We start from the raw sequence: 17,107 nt of genomic DNA on the forward strand, positions 1-17,107 counted from the left end.
CCTTTGAAACATTTTATTCTTAGGGAGAAAGTCACATTAAGAGAATGACGAGAATAAGAGTATACAGGGCAGCAATAAACTCTCTTATCCTCATGGATAACTTTCTCTCAATAAACTCTCCACATTATCTACTTCCATACCTTGTACTTTAAGACAAAACAGATACAAGACAATCTTTACACAAATATCACAAATACACCTAAATGTGCACTAAAACTCAGTTAACAGTTCATCTAATGGTTTCCATCTCTACAGAGAACGTGATTTGGGGAAAGATTTCATTTCTTCAAATACACTCAGGTGGTATCAAGAGGTTAGTTGACTCTTGCATTCAGACAGTCATTGCAAGAAGATAAATTTTCTTTCTTAGAAGAAAATACCTTTCCTGTAGGTATTCATAACAGTTCTATTTTCTCAAAGTAAAAGTGGGAGAAATTCTTTTTTCCTTCCAGTACCTCACTGATCAGGAAATCTACCGAGTGCCATGGAGTAATGTTTGTCAATTTCTCATAAACTTGTATAAATATAACATGAATAAAACTGAAGAACAAATGTTGAAAACTGAAATCCCTGCATTTCATCAATCTTTGTCTATCACAAAGAAATTTATGTCATTCTTCTCAGAGCTGGTAAACCATTTCAAAAGATAACATAGATAACTACAATGATACCTGAAAATAGTAGTTCTTTTTACTTTTTCATTATAGAAATTGGCATATATTCTTTACTAGTTCACACTATTCTAAAAGACAAGATCCAGACATATGCATAAGTTAATAATATATTTTATCTCTGTAACAGTTCCCATACAAAGTATATAAACTAGAAATGTTGGGAGTTAGAGAATAAGCTTTTCCATACCCTCACAAGGGAAGTAAGTATCAGAGTGTTTGTCGTACAGATAGGGAAATTATGTCATGAAGGATATAAGGGCTGTATTTTGGGGATTTAAATTGCTTTGCGTCACTTTTCATCCAACACTTTCCACAAGCCCTTTGTATTAGGTTTTAGAAGCTCTACAATTTCTTTATTAATTAGCATAGAGACATAACTGGTGTTTATATTTTCTGAATGTATCTCAGATTATTTCCATAAAGCAATGAGAAGAATCTGAGATATAATTTGACAAAAATTATGCTTTTAATGAGTGACACTCCTACCAAAATATGTTCTGTTTAGAAACATATAACAATCCCTGAATAATAAAAGTATGGTAAAGATTTTGTAGTGCAAGCCAACTTGTATACTTGTCTCAGGTCAGTATTTATTTTACACTCCCCTCTTTCTTTCTCAGAATTTGTATCATGCCTGTTTACATCTCTTTTCACTGACAGCAGAGGTACATGCTGATCCCAGGCATGAATTTTTCCTTCCAGGTTTACAAATAAAAAAAAAAGTAATTAGCTTTGTTGATGTTCTTCCTCTCATCTGAGATTAATCTCACCTGACTTTAGCCATTAAAAAATTAGTCATTTAATTAAGGCAGTCATCTAAATTTCATCTCTAATGAAAGGAAAGAACAATCCATCTCACCCTTCTTAAATATCTGTTTTAGGGTGGGATGAATTCCTCTGTGGTTGAACCTTGCTCTCTCCTATGACTGTGGAGATAGTTTAAATAGCAGGCTATGCTTAGAAACGCATAGTTTAACCTGAGCAGAATAGAATTAGAGAAGAAAAAAGGCTAGTTGCATGCTTTTTGTTGTTTTTTGTTTGTTTGTATTTTTAAAGATTTTTCTTCATTGTGCTATCTGCTGTATGAGCACAGAGACAGAATCTATCACTTAACCTTTGGTGCACAAATACAAAAAACACTAATTATTCAGAAAGGAAGAAATCACTATGCTGTGCACATGTGTGTCATTCAGGAGTAAACCAGTTTTGTATTTTGAATTTCAAAGACCCAGGAAAAATGTTGTCATAGTATTGTCAACTGATGTTTAAATGAAAGAGATTTCTTCCTTTTCTGCTGCTTTATGGACAGGAAAGGAAGTAATTGTCAGAGAGAGGAAAAAAAAAAAAATTGGATTTTTTCTCATCTTTACTTGCTTTGTTCTTTAAAATCCACCATTCTTTCAACCTTCCAGTGACTTTCTGAAGGCCACACATTTAACATGAATTCCAATGAAACTGCACAATATTATTAATAAAGGATAAGTCACTGTTTTGATTACTAGGAACATACGCATGTTCTGACATTTGGAGTCAGCTATTTGGGTTTGTCATTCAAGTTTATATACACCCACAAACTGCAGCACTTCAGTTACAGACCATGAGAACAATAGAGGGGAAAAGAGATAACACTTTCATACAAAGCTTTAATTAATGTTAAGCTAGTGTTGGCCTATAGGAAATGTCAAGTTCCGCTGGATAAATCAGGACTGCTTCTTGGTTTTGCAACACATCATGTTCTGTGTTCAATAAGATGCCAGTTTTTTTATTTTGCCTGTCATTTATATGCAGTGTTTTTCATGTGGTCTTAGAATAAGGTGCCAAAGTTGTCTGGATCTCTGACTTCACGTGATGATTAATAATTCATTAGCCTAGCAAAATATTTGCTCCTTCTATTACTGTTGGGGTTATGAAATTAAATGTATATAACTGAAAAATACAGTAATTATACAGGAAATAAATTTATCTCTGATCTTCCCTTCCCCGTTTTCATTAAGGCAGATTTTTAGTTATAAGATCAGCTCTTGAATTTCAAAACACATGCAAAAAGGACATCACCAAACTTGCTTGACTCTGCCTTGTCTGTCTCTCTAAGCTTAAAATCCCATTACTGCATAAGCCGAAGTCCTATTCACCACTGCTATATCACAGCTTTATATCACAACAGCTCCATTGACTTCAACAGTTATTTTGTGGTATGCATCACAAGCTTTCATAACATTTTCATTGTTGTTCAATTATGTTAGGTCATAACTTGTATGTAAAAACATAAAGAGAAGTGGAGTTTGATCATGTGTCCTCCTTTCTTTTTCTTCCTTATCTTTTTAAACTGCCCCAGGATCATCCTTTTGTGATAAAACATCTGCTAAGGAGCTGGGCAGCACTGGCTGTAGAAGCCTAGGCAGAAGTGTGCAAGAAACACTGAAACTCAGTATTCTGTCCTGCTTTTTCACTTTCACTCACATCCTTACTATTTTTTACAGGATAAGTTTATTTATACAATCCCATCAAGCAGTTCCCAACTTGCCCTCTAACGTGAAAATTTTTTCTCTGTTTGGGACACTAACACTTCTAGTTCCAGCTGTTTGGAAAGTTGGGGGAATAATCAATCCTTTGGTTCAGCATCTAGCCACAAAATGTTAAGCTTCATGAGAACAAAAAATGGTTTTTGACAGACCCCAAATATTTGTTCTTGTTTATTTCCTTTGTTTTTGTTGTTGTTTTTTTTTCAACTGGAAAAACTGAAAATAGTTTCTGATCTAAGGAAAAGCTTCATTCTGTTGAATACATATAACTTATTTCTAATTTATATTACAAAACTTTTTTTTGTAAGCAAGCAACTGCATATGATAGGGAAGAATTAGAATTATTGATCATGAAAAAAGATTTAAGAAAATTACTTTCCTATTTTTTCTCTTGTACTTTTCAAAGTATGTGTAAAAATTGACTCATAATTTTATCCTTCTTCAAACCGTCACAAAAGTAGTAGTTAAATATTTTTAAGAGGACTACTTCTATTATTTTGACTTTAGATTTCTCTTCTATGATAACCAGATCCTATTGTCCTAAACTTCAGAATAGTGTAATTGCAGATGGAATTATCAGAACTTCTTACTCTATTGACATTTTTCTATATCTATTAGATTTACCTTGTTGATTTTCCTCCTAGGCATTGTTTTATGTGGAGTGTTGAAGACAGAAGATTGTTCTAGATGACGTGCTACTCATCATGAGGTGAGCTCATCATCGTGTTATGTTATTATCTAACATTAATGAGCATGGATGACAAGGAGGATTAGGGTTGGGAGTACGGATACCTTTGTTACAGTCAGAAGACAATCAGTGAGATAATTAGATTGTAAGAGTAACACATCATTAATGCAATATAATGGGACAGATCTAAATTTGTTGCACCAGTGGTAAATCCAGAATAACCCTGTTAATATTAGGTACAGTTGTTTGCATATGTTATACATTGATTTAACTGAGGTTTGATGCTAGCTCATTAAGTGATACATTTTTCACTCAAATAATTTGTACAGGCAAACTGTGGTGATCAGCCTCAGCTTGAATGCCACTATATATTAACAGTTTTAAGACATGCAAATGAATCTCTGACCGGATGCCAAAGATCTCCTAATCAGAATTACATGGAATCTCCCAACTAAATTCAAGGTTCCTTAAGGACAATAGATTCTACTGAGTTATCATCATCATCCAGGGGCAAATCAGTATATTGAAATTAATCAAAACAGAGAATAATATGTTACGTAACTGCAAGCAGGTTTGTTTATTCATTTTATTTTCTATTTGTATGAACAACATAGAAAACATAATTTTAAAGTGGGACAGATTTTAAAGGAAAACAATGAAACTGGGCTCTGGAGTAACGTATTCATCATATTATTTGTAATGGTCTGTTATCAGTTAATGCATGCTAAGGGAAGTTGTGATGAAGCAAGGCACATCACTTTAGATGAGTCACCCTCTCCTGATGTTTGTCTTTCATCTGACAACAGAGAGACTCCAGACACTTGACTTAGCATAAACAACCATCTACTAGACACATGTGTTAGGTATAATGATTTCTAACTGTCATATGATATGTGAAGAGTCAATCTGGCCACGTGTGGCCAGGTGCATCGCTTTGTGAGCAGTCATTTCTTTCAAGCTGTTCAGACTGACAGGGTTAGATGAGGCTATTCTGAGTTCAGTCTCTTTAGGTTGTCTCTGTAAGGGTGAAGTCTACAATTTGCTTGCTGGAGCAAACAAACAGAAAGGTCAGCAATTTATCTTCAAAACAGTGGGACTGAATGCAAAGTGCCTCCTGGCCTGTCCTACTGTCAAAGCACGTTTTTCAGCTAAAGGTTTTTATTAGAGTGCTAGTTAAGATTTATTATTAGAGAGATAACTTACAGCATTCCCTTAAGCATATCAGAGCATAAATGTTGGCAACAGTATTCCTGTGTACACCCCAGAAGTATTCTGGGCTGATGTAAACCAAAGTAGATGTAAACCATAGATGTAAACCAAATGATGATGATTTATTGATATCAAGATTGATTCAAAGACCATTTAAATTAACAGAGAAACTTAGTTGATTTCTTCTGGTCTGAAACAGGCCCCTGAATAGTGTCCACACTGATAACACCCAGTGGCTCATCTCAATATCAGATTCAAAGATAACAGGAAATGTTGCCCTGCATCACAAAGGACTGCAGAGGTGAATTCATGAACGTGTGCTAGATGTTTGGTTACTACAGAGGTGAGCAACACAGAAAAGTCTAATAAGATTTTATGAATGGTGTGATATAAATAAAGGGAAAATAATTTGTGTTATAAAAAGGCTGAGGTATGATGACTGCACTTCCCCACCAATGTACTGAAAGAATCAATGTTTATGGGGAAAAAATTATTCAAGACTAGAATATTAAGGACTATTTTATAATGCAGTCACAAGAAGAAGAACAATTAGCAGTGCATGGGAGACTTTACAGCATTCCTGACTTCTCAGTGCTTATGTTTCCAGTTCAAGGAACATGCCTTAAGTCCAGGGTTTTTTAATTGAAAATTGATGATTTCTCAGAAGCTGAGATTTTGTCATTTTTTCCTTGTTTAGGTTCAGTGCCACCTCTCTCCTTTATCTTGAAATACGAGAAGCTTTGGAAGCTGTGCTAGTTTGAAGGATTCTGTGATTCATAGTGTACTTTTGTCCTAGAGTTTTTCTGTCCTTGCACATGTAACTATAAACCTTTCTGTACTTCCATTACCTGTTATTTTCCTCTTTTGGTAATTTTGTTGGTCATGAAAGCTCTGCAGCATTTAATGGGGTTCTTAATTTGCGTCACACAGATGATAAAATATATTTCTTCTGTTGCGTTTTCCCACTGTCTATTTCCCATTTCAGATTTCTGCATAGTTTTCCTTTCTACTTTTTTCCTTTTTTTAAAATTTTTTCTCCCTTTCCTTTTTTTTTAATAATCTTTCACTTTCTTCCACTTTTCACTGTTTAGCTATAAATCAAAATTCTCTCCTTTGAATCCTTTCCTATTTCTAAAGCAAGATTTTTTTTCCTTTTTAGTAAGCTATGTGATTTCTTGTTCCTGTTTTCCTAACTCAGCTTCTGGATTTCTAATTGCTATTGCTTCAAGCATCTTGACAGCTGTTTGACAATGGTATCTACTTTTACTTACACCTCAAGCATTGTGATAAGCCATAAAGAAAGCTTGGTTTCTCCAGAGAAAAATCATTCTTGCATCTCAAGTTAAATTTGCAGGTCTAACATGACACACAGAAACCAGAAATGAAGCTTTCTCATTATTATTTAACCATGGCAATCATCTTTGCTTTTTTATCTGTGAAGTCACACACTGAGTGTTTGCTTTTTGTTTAGAAACACAATATCAATTCCAATATCATAACGTGCAATTTTCTTTCCCTTTGAGAAAATAATATAAATTCATATGTTTACACTATAGGTCTGATTTTGGTATCAGTTATGTAAAGATGGACCATTCTATAGGCCCCACATGCTGCAGCTTAACAAAATAAATATTCAGTTAAGAAATTTTAAAGACTTCATTTTGTACTGGTTTATCAGTCTTACATCAGACCTCCAAAAGTTTGAATTTTGAGTGGGTACAAAAATTAAATAGTCTTCTCCTACTGCTCTTTTGCCATGAACCTAAACTTGTATTATAGCTTAAAAGTAATAAATAAATTACATAAGTAAGTAAATAATATATAGACTATTATCCAGCTGTGAAGATGGCAAGAACTGACGAACTTCATGCTTTCATTAACAGGTAGTCCCCAAATTAAAATGTTAGGCTGTAGACTGCCTGTTTTATCTTCATTAGTTAGGCTGTGAGAAGGTTTTTGAACCAAACAAAAAACGTTTTTTTTTTTTCCTCCAGTCTTTTTCAGAACTGGAGGAGTTCAGCCTTCAAGCCAAGCATTACACCTTTGTGCTTTCTCTCCCACGTTGCTCATGTCCACATCTCTGACTTGAATTGCTTCCAAATAGGCTGATAAATTTACAACTGCTATTACAGATCTTGTAACGTAGGTTAAACCTGTGTTTACAGCTCAATAATTTGGTTGGGTCTTTACATGAGCAATGATACAGATTGTCTCTCTTTTTATTTGCCAGTAAAAGCAGGGAAGGGAAGCTACAAAACCTTCTACTGCAGCCTTGCTGCTGTACTGCAGTGAGTCTTATGAGCCAGAACCACTCTGTGGCTGCAGCCCTGGTGTAATTAGTTGTTAGCAGTTGTAAGAACTGGCAGAGGAAGTACACAACCAGTAGGTAGGGCAGGAAAAGGCAACTGAGTCACCTTTCAGTGTTTAAATTATCTGGTCATTTTCACTGCTTAAAACAAGTGAACAGCACGTGTAATCTGTCTGTTTCCCTTTCTAATCCTGGGGATAATAAGTACTAAGGATATTCTCAGTAGATCAGTCATTTTGCTACTGTATGAGATGAACTGGATGACCCTTGAAATCTCCAGGCTAGTGAATTAGACAAAGAAGTAAATCACAGAAATCATATTAGGCCATTTTCCTCCCTACCTTTGTGCCACTCTGTGTATGAGAGGAGAAAAGAAAGATAAATATTCCAAGAAATTTAGAAGTTGAAACGCAGAGAACTGAACACAGCTTATAGGTACTGTAATATACAGAGATAAGAACAGTAAGTTATTGCATCTGGATGCTGATCCTAGCTCAGATTTAGTTTGTTGCCTTTGATTTTTTGTGAATTTGCTCTGACATGAAAGAGACCATTTGAGATTTGATCTTTATTGTGCCTCTGTCAATAGTGTTCGAGAATCCCAGCTGTGGGCCAAGACCCTATTACAAGAATTGCTGTACAAACATAAAAACAAACAGATTTATGTCATCTTATATTCAAATCAAGCGAGCTAATTGATTGGTGGGTTGTATCTGAGCCAAAAATTGGTGTGGTTTTTTATTGCTGTTGTTTTTGTTCTTCAGGTCATGATCATGAGAACATGTACGGTATCAGAGTATCTATTTCAACCAGAGGAAAAAAAAAAAGGCAAAAAGAATGCTACTGAAAGCATTGATTTTTTTGTCTATTTATTTCACTTATTTTCTTATTTATGGAGGATATCAACCTGGAATGATTAGAAGTTAAAACATTGTCACCGTTAATCACTATTGTTCGGCAATTTTTTTAAAGAGGTAATTAAATAATTACTGCCAGGTTTTATGAGCTAGGATACCTCTCTTTTGTAAAATCTTGCAAACTCACTTAGTAACATTTGGTAATGTCACAGTTTGCACATAATTTTATGGTGGATTTTTTTCTTCGTGAAAAAAACAAGCTCAAGCAAGGCCTTTCATTATGACTTCAATAATGCAAAATCAGCAAAGCTTTCATGTGTCTTGATTGGTGATAGCCATTGATGAAATAGGAAGAGACAATTTTTTTCAGATGGACACCCACATAGACGCAAGTTGGCGCAGCTAAGCAGCATGTCCATGTAAATTTAAGTCTCAGACAGAAAAGACAGAACAGGGAGGAGGGGTATCAACACCTATTAAATTTGGGCAGGGACAGAAAGAGTGGCCTCTGCTGACTGACAGCCAAGGTTATGTGGCTGAACAATAATTTGAAGGCTTGAATTATTCATGTCCAATTCAAGGTAAAAGGGTTTAACCTGGTGATATCATCTTGTTGCAGTATTTCACTAGGGCAAAAAATGCTGTTCTTACTCCTGACTTCTTTGTTTTACCAGCTTTCATGTCTTATATATGAAAATAGAGGAAGGATAGCCACTAGTTTTTAGATAAAAAAAAAAAATGTGTCTACATGAGGATCCTAGAGAAAGTTGCCATTTAAAATAAAATAAATAAAAATTCAAGAAAAAAACAGCTTGCACAAATTTGTCAATGTAGTCCTAAAGCAGAACATCATTCACACTTTTCTTCCACCATAACCTGCTCACCAGAGCTGTTCCTTTCCTGCATACCTCTTAAAGTAAATAGGGAGAGATAATTATACCACTGCAATTTTGGTCTTTATTTGAAAATAAAGATGAAAAACCCACTGCAGACATATTTGTGTGCTAACAAGAAATAAAACACTATCACTTTATAGTCATGTGTCCTACTTTTAGCTATAACTTCCTAGTTAGGTTTTCCATGTCATTCCCTGAGTATAATAAAGGATTTAGAACTACACAAAATCATCACAAAGATAATTCCTATGGAAAGGATTGACAAAACAATGCAACTCGAACATAAGTTCACATACAGATAAAAATACCATTTGGAAAGTACAATCATAGTCAAGATTCACTTTTTTTTTGTTCGCAGAAAACAATTTATTGATGAATCAGTTTAGCTTAGGACAATATTCATTCACTTCTAATTCCAGTTAAACAGACCTGAAAGTACATATTTAACTATAAGCCCTCATGGAATGTGAGTATTAAGGAAAAACTGAAGATTTCTTACTCAGCCTTCCTCTTCCTAAACTGGAGTGCATTTAAGTTGTTGTTTTATGTGTGGGGGGTTTTTTTGGTGACAAAAAACTTAACAATTCTATACATCCCACAGGCCATAGTATTTTCTATTAGTAATGTCACAGGATTGTTGATATCTTTAAAGAAAGGATCAATTGTAAGACATATCATTTTAGATTCTTTATACAAAACCTCTGATCTTACTAGTACTCCAGGGGAATTTGTGATGCCTCGAGGAGTTGAGACAAGGACACGGTTTGTGATCCTGGGTCGGTGGTGATTTACAGCGGTCATCAACCCTCATTTCCTTTCATCTATTTTATTAAGATAAATATTTCCTAGGACCACCTTTAAGACCTCATTTTAATTCAGCCACACAGGCTTCTTGATTTTGCTTCACAGATTCAGACTTCGTACCAAGTCACTTGCATCATCACCTGCTACTTTCCATAATCTATGCAGAGATGCTCCTCCACCTCCCTGCACATGAAGTGTAACTACGAAAGATCTATTCAGGAAGTTACTTTTCTTAAGTGCTTTACTCTCTCAATGACATCTCCTGTGGGAATTTCAAAGTAATTACCTGTAGTTATTAATCAGTGTTTCTTAGTGTTTACTCCCTTCTTCCAAAGAGTAGCTACCAATTCACCATATGACTGCAGTGCCATGTAGGAGTCTTCAGCTTAACAATAACTGGGGAATGGCTACCTGTTTCAGCGAGCCTTCCAATCCTTTGGATTGAAGGCATAAGAAGAAATAATGGTTATTAATTATTTTTAGGACAATAGTCCTTCTTAAAAATCAGTCTGTGCTTTTGGAGACAGATCTGAAGGATGTTGGAGGGGGGGAATGCTTTTTTTTAAAAAAAAAGATAAAAATTTCAGCTTAACCAGAAATACTCCTTTTCTTAAAAGCTTGGAGATATTCAAGTGATTTGGAATAGCACATTATGGCCATGCAAACACCTATTCTGTGTAATTTCCTTGTTTTATTTGTGTAGAAAACAACAGAGATACTTTCAGAAAACAATTCCTATTGAACAATAAAAGCAATCAGAAAATCAAATATCAGCTTGACTTTCAAGAACCCAAGAGCCTTCTTAGGCATACAGTGTATCTCACATGAATTTCCATAACTGACTGATCTTTTCCATAAATCAAAGTGAGGGGTGCATTCTTCAAATTGGGCAGAAACTGAAATACTGTGAGAGAAACCCCAGAGTAGTAAACACTTTCTAGACATTATCACCCAAGAAAATAAACTCTGTTCTGTATAAAAATAATATCCCCCTGGAAACATAGCAAGCAGAGGAAATCTAATCTGAATGCAAAATCCTACAATGGAGTAAATGCTGTACACAATGACTGCCCTGAAAAGGAACGTATATTTTCCAACCTTCATGTGGGACTAAGTTTAGAAACAACTAGTCTATTTTTTGCTCTCTTCATCCAAAGATAGTTTCACAGTTTTCACTCTTTTATCGTCTCCTTGGGGCATTTTAGCTACTTCTGTGTCATGTAATCCATCACTCACTAAATAATTAATTTACTCAAACAAGCAAGATCTCTTGGGGCTTAGGGTTTCTGAGGCAGGAAGGATGACAGCTGATGTGCTGTTTAAGAAGGAAACGGGAAGAAAAAAAAAGTTTCAGCGCTATGTTATTTCCTTGAATTTTTGTTTTACTTGTTACTCACTTTGCAATCATTAAACTTCTTTCTTGGTTAACTTTCTTTTCCACAAGGCAGATTAGATTTCATTCCTTTGGTATTATTTTAATAAGTAGGGTTGAGAAACTAGCCTGCGTTAATCAATGTGTATGTGAGGCCATTGAGAACCAAGTCCAACTCCCTTTATAATCAATCTCAGGATCATGGAAGAAGGAATATGTTGTTACTAAGGAGATATTTTTTCTCATTTTACTAGTGGCTTTTAGCTGTGCGTCTTTATCACCAGGCTTAAAGAGACCAACCAGAATATGAAGCATGGATAACATAGGTGAAAACATGGAGAAGGTTGCACAGGGACTGGCGTATCTATGTAGAGGAATACAGGCTGTCTGAAGGAATCCACTTATAAAATTGTTTTTTATAAGTATTTTTATATGTAAGTACGTATATACATTGATAAATACGTATATCTGTAAATACATGTACTTTAAAAAATAAATTACTGCAGTTGTTTATAATGAAACAACAAAGGCAACTAAGGAGTATATATATATGTGTGTGTATGTAAATGTGCATACACGTCAATATGTTTATGCATGTATAAATGTATATATCTTGTTGAGTTATTTAGGACAGTGTTTTCCTCAAAAAAAAAAAAAAAATCTTACTGTCAAGCTTAGCTTTTTAGCATCTATAAAAAGTACAATACCATATAGCTCCTACTCCTAACTTGTTAATGAATGACAAGCCCACCTCAAAGCTTCTCACCAGAAACAAACGTCAGCACCATTCCCTCATGGGCTACTCATGTGTTCTATGACCCTCTTTTATATTCTGTTCAGTCTTAATTTGGATCTAATGGTTATCCAATAATTAATCTCTCATGTCTGGTTACTCTTAATAAAAAAGGGTTAATTTACAATTGAACATTTTCCATCTGACACATCCAGCTTCCTTTACCTTTAATGTTTGTAATAGCTCAGATTAAGGGGATGTTTTCATACTGTTTCTAAAATGATCTCAATTCATACCCGTTTGGATAGATTCTTTTTTGTAAATTTTCTGGAGGGGATCTGAAAACTAAGGAGCTTTTATTTTGCATTGTTTTTTTGTGTTTTTTTTTTTTTTTTCGTGGAATGCCAGCCCTATGTGAAGACTTTTCAATGTGTGAGATTTATAGGTGAGTACTGAGAGCTTTGCTTCTTTTATAATGCCTTGACTTTTACAAGTAAGTCACAGAAAATTTCAAACATTTCACTTGCAACTGAATAAATGTAATTGGATATTTTTAAAAAATTCAAAGAGAATTTAGCTCCACCTAGAATTTTCTTCAGACTTTTTGAAAATGGTAATTGTTTGGTGTAGCAAATTCAAAGTTCAGGGTGAAACCATATATGTTAGATTTCTGAAGCTTAAGGCATCTGAACCAGCAAAAGGCTCAGAGGTCAATGATCAAAGTCTTGAGAACTCAAGTGTTTTCCTCCTTGATTCTGCTGGTGAGATGTGCTTTATCCTTGATTCTGAAGAATTGTTCAGGGAGGAATAGATGGATCCTAAATATCACAAACCTGTTGTGCATTTGGTGTTGGCAACAGGGGTATGGTTTTCGTGATCATGGGACCTTATTTGGGGGCTGAGGACTGAGACAAAAAATTCAGGCAAAAACAGTTCTGACAATAGGCTGAATAAATTTGTAATGAGAATTTAAAACTGTAAACAATAGGGAAGTGAGGAGGTCATGGATTATCTTGGCAAGAAAAGGTGGTAAGATAGTATACACAAGAGATCTCCTAATGAACCAGGCAGGGCTGAAAAGGGTGCACTTCAAATTTATGTTAGTAAGGAAGTTCCTGCAAGACTGCAATTTGGGAAAAGATGTTCATACTTCTCATATTTTCCCTGAGAAATCAAGGTGCATGATTACAGTAGCGGCAAAATTCCCAAGGACTTCCAAGTGAGATATATCAGACTTTTAATCTGTCTCTCTTGATAATTTTTCTTATGTTTCTCCTTCCTCTTCAGTAACTATTTACAGATTCCTCCTTTCTTCCTTGGGATGCTTTAAAATTTTTTTCACTTTATTTCTTTTTGAAGTGAGCTAAGCAATACTTTCTTCCTGCTTAGTTAAGATGGATTTGATAATGCTATGAGTCTAATATGAAACCAGCCTTTCTAATTGCTAATATACATTGAGAAGTGAGATGACCCTTTGTAAGGAATAAGATGACCTTGAAGGGTTTGTCAATAAGAATGTGCTGATGAAAAACTATGCATACAGTCAGATGTTATCAGGTAAATCAGATAAAAGTCTTTCAGCTCCTGAGAATAGATGAGAATGTCATGTGTTGAGGATAGCAACACCAAACTTTTGGCCATAACTTTAAGCAGGGAATCAGGTAAATAATACTTGAACAGTTTTTCCAGATAATATTTTCCTGCTGATCAAAAGAAATGAGCCAGTTAAATTAGCTCAGCATTCACTTGCTGAACATCCATATGAAAATAATTTTAGAAATCTCAGAAAGAAAATGTAGAAGAATAGTTGTTTGCTCAGTGGACCAGATGTGATGTCTGCAGGACTGATCTCATCCTAATGAAGTCTTTGGTATCACTGCTGAAGCACAGTGTTATTTGACATGTGTAAATTAATCAAATTCTCCCCTAAAAGAAAATCTTCTCCAAAGCAGTGGTATTTTCATGAAAAGCTTAGAGCAGCACAAGGTTGATATAAAGGTTTTCATTTTTGCTGTCTTTGCTGCATCTGTTCAGTGGATCAGTAAGGAGCAGCATTTTATTTTGCTGAGGGCCAAGTGTCTTTCAGGATAGAAATTCAACTTGTACTAAAATACGGAGCAAGTATATTATAAAGAGCTAAAAAATAAAGAATTAAAAAGTAAAAATACCACGACGAATCATAGAGGGGAAAAGGTGACAATGACATAGAATATTCCTATAATATTTTAGATAGTCTGTATTTACATAGTCCTAGAATGCATTAGATTATGTTTTCTAGGCCAAAGAGTAGCTCAAATGTCAGAGAAATGTTTCCTTGGAAGAAGTGATGAGACTGTTAATTCAGTCATTTGAAGCAAATGGACAAAAAGCCGACTTTGTCTCATTACCGAGCTGAATTGCCTGTAAAATTCATCTAACTAACTAATTTAGGAGGAAGTTAATAAAGTGTTTTTTGTTTGTTTTTGTGGTTTTTTTTATTTTAATTATAAAATAATTGGATTTTTCAGAATCTTTGAAATAAAAAGTACCAATATAGTATTACAGTGGGAATTGAAGTTATATTCAGCTGTGGCTGCACTGTTGTTAAACCTGGTGTGTGATTAGAAAACTATAATAAATGTACTTAAAAGGAGAAGCATTTATTTTCTTTGCTCTGCACAATAATTTAATGTGTTTAACTCCTATGAACAGATTTTCAGCTGGTATAAACTAAGTTCTGTTTATATCCACATAGTTATGATAGCTGATACTATTTAATGAGCTAGCCAGAAAATTTTGATCAGAGATTTTCAGCTTGCTCAATGGAAGCATTTTTGTCCATCTCATAAAACAATGATACTCAAAAAATCAAAAATAACTAAGATACGGGAACACTTACATTGTGAGTTTACCTGTCATTAGCTACGTTACAACTTTACAAGTCATTATTTACTACAGCTTTGGACTGTGGCAGTTGTCACTTTAAGAAAACTAAATCTGTGATTTGTGAGTGTGAAGTATCTCAATTTTTAAAAATTAATCTAGATGTTCTTTTTCATCTGTATGCTATCTACAATTTGCAATATTTTATTTCGTAAAGGTGAAAATATCTACTTTAAGGCTGATTCAAGAATGGCATGACAATGATACTTCTGATATACACTCACATGAGAATTGAAGTTGTCTAACTGAAGCCATCAGAACTCTTGCTGATGTAGCTAGATTTACCAGAATGAATTTTAATTATCATCTATTTTGCTTAGGAGGTGGAAATACTCACTACAAAGACAAGAATTCCCATTTGATATTATTGAGAATAATAGCTCCTCACATGAATAATGATTCCAGGTTAAGGTAGTTTTGAATTTCAAGCTCCTTTGGGGCCCAGTGCCATCAAATATGATATATCTTTGGTGTTCCTTGTAGATAAGCCTATTCAATATTATAGATCCCAAGAAAATCCTCTATCTAAATCAAGGCCCAATACTCCGCCAAACTATGCATATTCTTCTGTTGCCTTTTAAGCTTCCTAACCAAAGTGCTAACAGATGAGGCTTTTGTTCCACTGATATCAGCAGGGTACATGTAAGTCTTCCTGAATTCAAATATTCATTAAAAATTCAGTCTCCATGTTCAACAGATTTAGGAAACACACATTGAAATACTTTATTTACATAGTTCAACGTGTCAGAATTTAAGTTCCTACTTTGATACAGGTTTAAAGTCAGTGAGAAGTAACTTTTACTTACTTATTCAAACAAGAAATAAAGCATATTCAGGTTTTCTACCAAGTCTGTGATATGCAGCATTAATGTCAAGAGTGAATGTTGTGATGTACAATGAGTATATCCACATTCCCTGCTCTCCCCTCAGTCTTAATGCCATGTTTCAGATTTGATAGCTCTCTTACATTTATCACTGGGGACAGTGATTCTTAGGTTCTACAGCAGAACTAAATCTGTGTGCTAGTAGAACCTCGTCTACACTGGATATTCACAACCATAAATTATATGACATTCAGTGCTGACCTATAGAGCACTCTAACAAAAAGATGTAGGCATTGATCCACTGTCTCTCAGAACTGGGGAAGCACTGTTGGGGAAAAAAAAAAAAAAAAGAGTAAGGTAGCATTAATGAAGCCAGACCTTATTATTCTGCTTCAAATTTTTCTGCCGTCTATCAGTCAGAATTTACTAGCTTCCCTAAACAGGAGAGCTCTAGCATGATCTCTTTTCATTCTGGTCACTTCCTCTCTGGAAACGTACAAATGTACCTACTTGATCCTCTTCCACGGCCCTCTCCCTGCCTGGATATTTTGTTGTAATTAAACAGCATGTTAAAAATTTAGTACTTGAGAGAGGGACAGTTAGTCAGAAATCTATTGAGACCACACAAACCTCAGCTCCCCAGAAGTTAGACTGAAAGAAAAATTTAAAAAATGAATGTGGTTAATATGGACAGAAAGACATAAAAGGATTACAAGGTCATGGAGGCAATTCCAGCTTCTTGCATCACTTGCACATGGCACAGGAAAACTACAAACAAGGAGAACTATATAGTGAAACAGAATTATCTGCATTGCTTTCATGCTTGAGATTATCGCTATTATTATTTTTGTCCTTTGCATGATCTTTTAATATATGGCCATTAACTAAAGCAGCAAAGGGGAATAGAGATATTTTTGTTTCACAATTACATTGGAATGTTGTTTTGCTAATTAGTTTGCAGAAGCTGTCATGCTGGTCGATATTCACTTCTCTGCTGAAGACAGCATTATTGTCTGATTTATGTTTTGACTCATCCCCTTGTCCCCTTACATTAATTGTCTGCTGTTGATAGTCATTTAACTAAATGTGTCTGGGGAAACAGGGTGAATAACAGTAATGTGGAAGACAAGGATTATAACCATTGTCTTTAAAGAAAAAAAGATTTTATGCATTCAAAAAAAGATGAGACAAATATTCTCTACAAAAAAAAAAAAACCCTTCTGGCCTCTGGGACACCTCAAGCTTTTCATGATAGATCACATAAGACTTTATAAAAACATATATATAAGTACATACAC

The 17,107-nt window shown here is 34.7% G+C and overlaps 1 long non-coding RNA gene across 4 annotated transcripts in view; it reads left to right on the top strand.

Moving 5' to 3' along the window:
* LOC110390302 overlaps nt 1-17,107 on the top strand; it is a 45,259-nt gene that overhangs the window by 4,318 nt on the left and 23,834 nt on the right. For all 4 annotated transcript variants that reach the window (XR_002433677.1, XR_002433678.1, XR_002433679.1 and 1 more), the window contains exon 2: nt 3,841-3,905. This is a non-coding gene — a long non-coding RNA (uncharacterized LOC110390302). The remainder of the gene's footprint in view (nt 1-3,840; nt 3,906-17,107) is intronic.

The sequence above is a fragment of the Numida meleagris genome, chromosome Z (assembly GCF_002078875.1).
Source record: "Numida meleagris isolate 19003 breed g44 Domestic line chromosome Z, NumMel1.0, whole genome shotgun sequence".
NCBI classification, from domain to species: Eukaryota; Metazoa; Chordata; class Aves; order Galliformes; family Numididae; genus Numida; species Numida meleagris.